Source organism: Cryptomeria japonica, unplaced genomic scaffold, assembly GCF_030272615.1.
Source record: "Cryptomeria japonica unplaced genomic scaffold, Sugi_1.0 HiC_scaffold_148, whole genome shotgun sequence".
Taxonomy (NCBI): Eukaryota; Viridiplantae; Streptophyta; class Pinopsida; order Cupressales; family Cupressaceae; genus Cryptomeria; species Cryptomeria japonica.
Window position 1 is genome coordinate 345,676 of NW_026728970.1, and position 6,825 is coordinate 352,500.

General features: G+C 62.4%; 1 non-coding gene across 1 annotated transcript; it reads left to right on the top strand.

The window, feature by feature from the left end:
* Positions 1-2,866: 2,866 nt before the first annotated feature.
* LOC131866487 (5S ribosomal RNA) lies at positions 2,867-2,985 on the top strand. The gene has a single exon (XR_009365093.1). It is a non-coding gene; the product is annotated as a 5S ribosomal RNA (ribosomal RNA).
* The last annotated feature ends 3,840 nt before the right edge of the window (positions 2,986-6,825 follow it).

Consider the following 6,825-nt stretch of genomic DNA (forward strand, 5'->3'; position numbering starts at 1 on the left):
GCTATTTGTCTGATTCTCATACATGCGTAGACTGCAGCAATGATTAGGACATCCACCCCAACTTTTGACTTCTTAAACAAGACAGGGTCTTTGAAGTTGGTGCAGTGCACACAACCAGGGGAGTCGACCCATCAAACGCAACACCTCCCCTATATAAAGCTATTTGTCCGATTCTCATACGTGTAGTCTGCAGCAGCGATTAGGACATCGACCCCAACTTCCGAATTCGTTTGCATTGACCGCACCAAAGGTGCACGCCTTGGTGTGCACCCTGGAGTGCACTTTGGTGCTCACCTCGGTGCACACTTTGGTGTGCACCTCGGTGTGCACCAAAGGTGCGCACCTTGGAGCGCACCAAAGGTGTACACTTTGGAGCGCACCACATAGGGTCTTTGAGAGGTTGGCGCAGTGCGCACACCAAGGTGGGTGTTGAGGTGCGTGCCGAGGTGGGTGGGTGCTAGGGTGCGCTCCATGGTGGGTGCCAGGGTGGGTGCGTGCTAGGGTGGATTCCAAAGAGGGTCATAGGGTGGGTGCCAAGGTGGGTTGGTGATATAGTGGGTTCAAAGGTGGGTACTAGGGTGGGTTCCAAGGTGGGTCACAAGTTGGGTGCCAGGATGCGTGGGTGTTAGGTTGGGTGCCAAGGTGGGCTCCTGCGTGGGTGGGTGCTAGGGTGGGTTTCAAGGTGGACGCGAGGGCGGGTGCCAAGGTGGGTAACAAGTTGGGTGTTAGGATGGGTGAGTGCTAGAGTGGGTGCCAAGGTGGGTGGGTGCTAAGGTGGATGCCAAGGTGGTTCACAGGGTGGGTGGGTTCTAGGGTGAGTTCCAAGGTGGGTCACAGGTTCAGTGCTAGGGTGGGTGTCAAGGCGGGTGTCGAGGTGCCTGGGTGCTAGGGTGTGGATGCCAATGTGGGTCATAGGGTGGGTACTAGGGTGGGCTGCAATGTGGGTGCCAAGGTGGGTAACATGCTCGGTGGGTTCTAAATTGGGTGCCAGGGTGGGTGTGCACCCACCTTGCCCGAGGTGGGTGCCAAGGTGCCAGTGTGGGTGGGTGCTAAGGTGGATGCCAAGGTGGGTGAGAAGGTGGGTGATAGGTTGAGTGGTAGGATGGGTGGGTGCCAAGATGGGTCACAGGGTGGGTGCAAGGGTGGGTAGGTGCTAGGGTTGGTGTCAGGGTGGGTGGGTGCTAGGTTGGGTTCCAAGGTGGGTGCGAGGGTGAGTGTCAAGGTGGGTCACAGGTTAGGTGCTAGGATGGGTGAGTGCTAGGGTGCAAAGGTGCCAGGGTGGGTGCTAGGATGGGTCGATGCTAGGGTGAGTGGCAAGGTGGGTCCACAAGTGTCAAGGTGGGTGCCGAGGTGGGTGCCAAGTCGGCGACTGCTATGGTGGATGCCAAGGTGGGTCACGGGGTGGGTGCCAAGTTGCTAGGTTGGGTTCCAAGGTGGGTGCCAACGTGGGTGCTAGGGTGCGTGGGTTAAAGGGTGTGTCACAACGTGGGTGCCAGGATGGGTGCGCACCCACACTGGCCAAGACGGGTGCGGGTGCAAGGTTGGGTTCCAAGCCCGGTCACAGGCTGGGTGCTAGGATGGGTGGGTGCCAAGGTGGGCACCAGGGTGGGTGCACCCACCCTGGCCAAGGTGGGTCACGGGGTGGGTCCTAGGGTGGGTAACGGGGTGGGTACTAAGGTGCGTGCCAAGGTGGGTCATAGGGTGGGTGCCAAGGTGGGCACCAGGGTGGGTGTGCACCAACCCTAGCCAGGGTAGGTCACGGGGTGGTTGTCGGGGTGGGCGTCAAGGAGCCAAGGTGGGTGGCAAGTAGCCAAGTTGCGTGCCAAGGTGGGTGTCGGGGTGGGTGCCAAGGATCCAAGGTGGGTGCCAAGGAACCAAGGTGGGTGTCTGGGTGGGTGCCGAGGTGGGAGCCAGGGTGGGTCCCAAGGTGAGTGCAAAGGTGGGTGCCAGGGTCAAGGTGAGTGCCAATGTGGGTTCCAAGGTGCCAGGGTCAGGGTGAGTGCCAATGTGGGTTCAAAGGTGCTAAGTTGGGTGCGAGGTTGGGTGCGAGGGTGGGTGGGTGCCAAGGTGTGCTAGGTGGAAGCCCGGGTGGGTCGGCATCCCATGGGTGTCGAGTTGGGTGCCTGATGGGTGCTTCTTGTCAAGTTTTAGTCGTCGGGACTCATTTCGAGCCTTAGAGGTCGTTTCTTGTCCGGTTGCCCTGTCTTCGACCTGGGAACCCAATTTTGGTCCTCGGGTCCCATTTTTTTTTGTCTCGCATCCCACTTTTGGCCTGTGGCCTTTTCGGGGTCGATTCTCGTTTTGGGCATCAGAGCATGTTTCTTCTCCTAAAACCCAATATTTGTTTATTAAGTCTCGGAACACATTTTTGTTCTCGTGGACCCATCATGGGTCTTGGAACGCATTTGTGGTCCTTGGGTCCCATTTTGCATCCCGAAACTTGTGTTTTGGTGCTTGATCCCTATTTTGGGTGCCCACCTTGCACCAAGTGCGCACCCGGGGCAAACCGAGCGCCTTGGTGCACCAGGGCAAGATCGAGCGTGCACCCGAGGCGCCCCGAACATGCACCAAGGTGCACTCGGCCCACATGTGAGCGCAGGTCGTTGCGCCCGAGGTGGTGTGTGGGCACCGCGTTGCAGACGGGACACTGCACGCACACGACGCCCCCTCCAGGTGCACGCACGTAGGCCGGGCCGGGTGCACACCCGACGCCCTAGCAAGGTGCGCGCACCCGGGCAGGGCTCACACTTGGCGAACGGGGCGCACTTCGCGAGGGAGGGTGTGCACCTCGACGGGGGTGGGTGGCCGGGGTGGATTCGCACGTGGGTCGCGGTTTGCTAAGTACACACTGCGACAAGCTCATAACGGGTGCGATCATACCAGCGTTAGTGCACCGGATCCCATCAGAACTCCGCAGTTAAGCGCGCTTGGGCCGGAGTAGTACTGGGATGGGTGACCTCCCGGGAAGTCCCGGTGTTGCACCCTTTTTTAGTTTTTCGCCGGGCGTCGCAATGCTATTTGAATAAACCTTTTGCCCGTTTGCGTTCTCGTCGGGGCCGGGCCGGGCCGGGGTGCGCTGCCCGCACTACCGCGCGCGCGGGGGCGACACCGAGCGCGCACCCGAGGCGCCCCGAGCACACAGGCCACGGTGCAACCCGGGCGTTGTGCGCGCACCCCGGTGCGCCCGAGGTGCTGCGCGCGCACCCAGGTGAAATCGGTGTGCACCTCGGCCAGTGCGCGCTCGGTCGAGTCGCGCACGTTGGCCAAGGTGCACGGTGATGTTTCTTACTCTAAGGTTCCGCACCAGACGCCCGGGACAGGTGAGCGAAGCTGGGCGGGGCCGGGTGCGCGGCCGGGGCAGGTGCACGCAGCTGGAGAGAGCTTTGGAGCACACTTCGGAGCGCACCAATGATGCGCTCCATTCAAAAGTTTCCTGAAAAGGCAAAAAAAGTTGAGATTATAGAATTTCCCACTTGAGAGATTGTAAAAAAAAAAAATTTAAAATGAAGGAAACGCGGGTGCCAAGGTGTGCGCAGCCCAGCCAAGGTGTGCGCACCAAGGCGCCCACCCTGGCGAAGGTGCACGCAAGGTGCGCACCCGAGGCAAACCGGACAATTAACCCAACTTTCGACTTCGCGCGCACCTTGGAGCGCACTTCGGAGCGCTCCTTGGTGCGCACCAATCTTGGGCACCTCGGAGTGCACCATGGCGCCCACCAAGGTGCGCACCCGGGGCAAACCGAGCTCCGACTTCGTGCGCACCTTGGAGCGCACGAAAGGTGCGCACCATGGCGCCCACCAAGGTGCGCAGCCCAGCCAAGGCGTGCGCATCAAGGTGCGCACCCTGGCGAAGGTGCGCACCCGGGGCAAACCGAGCTCCGACTTCGTGAGCACCTTGGAGCGCACAAAAGGTGCGCAACCCAGCCAAGGTGTGCGCACCCCGGTCAAACCGAGCTCCGAATCGTGCGCACCAGAGGTGCACGCCATCGTGCGCACCTTGGAGCACACTTCGGAGCCCTCCTTGGTGCGCGCCGATGTTGCGCACCTCGGAGCGCACCCGGGGAAAACAATGCAATTAACCCGACTTTCGACTTCGTGGGCACCTCGGAGCGCTCTCGGGTTCGCACCTCGGAGCACACCGAGGTGCGCACCTTTGATGCGCTGCCTTCACCAATTTCCAGAAAAGGCAAGAAAACATTGAGAAGGTGTGCGCACCGAGGTGCCCACCCTGGCGAAGGTGCACGCGAGGTGCGCACCCGGGGCAAACCGGGCTCCGACTTCGTGCACGCCGCACCTTGGAGCACACTTCGGAGCGCTCCTTGGTGCGCACCAGGGCGCGCAACCCAGCCGAGGTGCCCACCCCGGCGAAGGTGCACGCGAGGTGCGCACCCGGGGCAAACCGGGCTCCGACTTCGTGCACGCCATGGTGCCCACCGCGGCGAAGGTGCACGCGAGGTGCGCACCCGGGGCAAACCGGGCTCCGACTTCGTGCACGCCGCACCTTGGAGCACACTTCGGAGCGCTCCTTGGTGCGCACCATGGTGCCCACCAGGGCGCGCAACCCCGCCGAAGGTGCACGCGAGGTGCGCACCCGGGGCAAACCGGGCTCCGACTTCGTGCACGCCGCACCTTGGAGCACACTTCGGAGCGCTCCTTGGTGCGCACCATGGTGCCCACCAGGGCGCGCAACCCCGCCGAAGGTGCACGCGAGGTGCGCACCCGGGGCAAACCGGGCTCCGACTTCGTGCACGCCATGGTGCGCACCGCGGCGAAGGTGCGCACCCGGGGCAAACCGGGCTCCGACTTCGTGCACGCCGCACCTTGGAGCACACTTCGGAGCGCTCCTTGGTGCGCACCAGGGCGCGCAACCCAGCCGAGGTGCCCACCCCGGCGAAGGTGCACGCGAGGTGCGTACCCGGGGCAAACCGGGCTCCGACTTCGTGCACGCCGCACCTTGGAGCACACTTCGGAGCGCTCCTTGGTGCGCACCATGGTGCCCACCAGGCCGCGCAACCCAGCCAAGGTGTGCGCACCAAGGTGCACGCGAGGTGCGCACCCGGGGCAAACCGGGGTCCGACTTCGTGCACGCCGCACCTTGGAGCACACATCGGGGCGCTCCCGGGTTCGCACCGGCGTTGCGCACCGTGGTGGGCACCTCGGAGCACACCAAGGTGGGCAGCGAGGTGCGCACCTTTGATGCGATGCCTTCACTAATTTCCATAAAAGGCAAAAAAAAAACGAGATTTTAAAATTTCCGTTTTGAAAGATAGTGAGAAAAAGGGAATGCTGGTGCCATCTTGAGCCCGCCCTGGTGCGCAGCCCAGCCAAGGTGTGCGCACCAAGGTGCCCACCCTGGCGAAGGTGCGCGCCCGGGCAATTAACCCAACTTCCAACTTCGCGCGCGCCAGGGTGGGAGCGCACCCAACAACCGGGCCTGGGAAGAGCCAATGCGAGAAACCCCACCAAACGCTCTGACAAAAAAAGAGGGGGCGCTCCAGTAACCCCGCTTCGGAGCGCACCCTGGGCAAACCCAGCCAAGGTGCCCACCCCGGCCAAGGTGCAGGCGAGGTGCGCACCCGGGGCAAACCGGGCTCCGACAACGTGCACGCCGCACCTTGGAGCACACTTCGTAGCGCTCCCGGGTGCGCACCTCAGAGCACACCAAGGTGGGCAGCGAGGTGCGCACCTTTGATGCGCTGCCTTCACTAATTTCCAGAAAAGGCAAAAAAAAAAGGAGATTTTAAAATTTCCGTTTTGAAAGATAGTGAAAAAAACGGAACGCGCGTGCCATCTTGAGCCCGCCCTGGTGCGCAGCCCAGGTAAGGTGCCCACCCTGGCAAAGGTGCGCACCCGGGCAATTAACCCTACTTCCGACTTCGTGCGCGCCAGGGTGGCAACCGGGCCTCGGAAGAGCCAATGCGAGAAACCCCACCAAACGCTCCGACAAAAAAAGAGGCGGCGCTCCAATAACCCCGCTTCGGAGCGCAGCCGGGGCAAACCCAGCCAAGGTGCCCACCCCGACGAAGGTGCACGCGAGGTGCGCACCCGGGGCAAACCGGGCTCCGACAACGTGCACGCAGCACCTTGGAGCACACTTCGAAGCACTCCCGGGTGCCCACCGGCGTTGCGCACCGTGGTGGGCAGCGAGGTGCGCACCTTTGATGCGCTGCCTTCACTAATTTCCAGAAAAAGGCAAAAAAAAATGAGATTTTAAAATTTCCGTTTTGAAAGATAGTGAAAAAAAAGGAACGCGGGTGCCATCTTGAGCCCGCCCTGGTGCGCAGCCCAGGCAAGGCATGCGCACCAAGGTGCCCACCCGAGGTGCACACCCGGGGCAAACCGGGCTCCGACTTCGTGCAGGCCGCACCTTGGAGCACACTTCGGAGCGCTCCTTGGTGCGCACCATGGTGCCCACCAGGGCGCGCAACCCAGCCAAGGTCTGCACACCAAGGTGCCCACCCCGGCGAAGGTGCACGCGAGGTGCGCACCCGGGGCAAACCGGGCTCCGACTTCGTGCACGCCATGGTGCCCACCGCGGCGAAGGTGCACGCGAGGTGCGCACCCGGGGCAAACCGGGCTCCGACTTCGTGCACGCCGCACCTTGGAGCACACTTCGGAGCGCTCCTTGGTGCGCACCATGGTGCCCACCAGGGCGCGCAACCCAGCCAAGGTGTGCGCACCAAGGTGCACGCGAGGTGCGCACCCGGGGCAAACCGGGGTCCGACTTCGTGCACGCCGCACCTTGGAGCACACATCGGAGCGCTCCCAGGTTCGCACCAGCGTTGCGCACCTTTGATGCGCTGCCTTCACTAATTTCCAGAAAAGG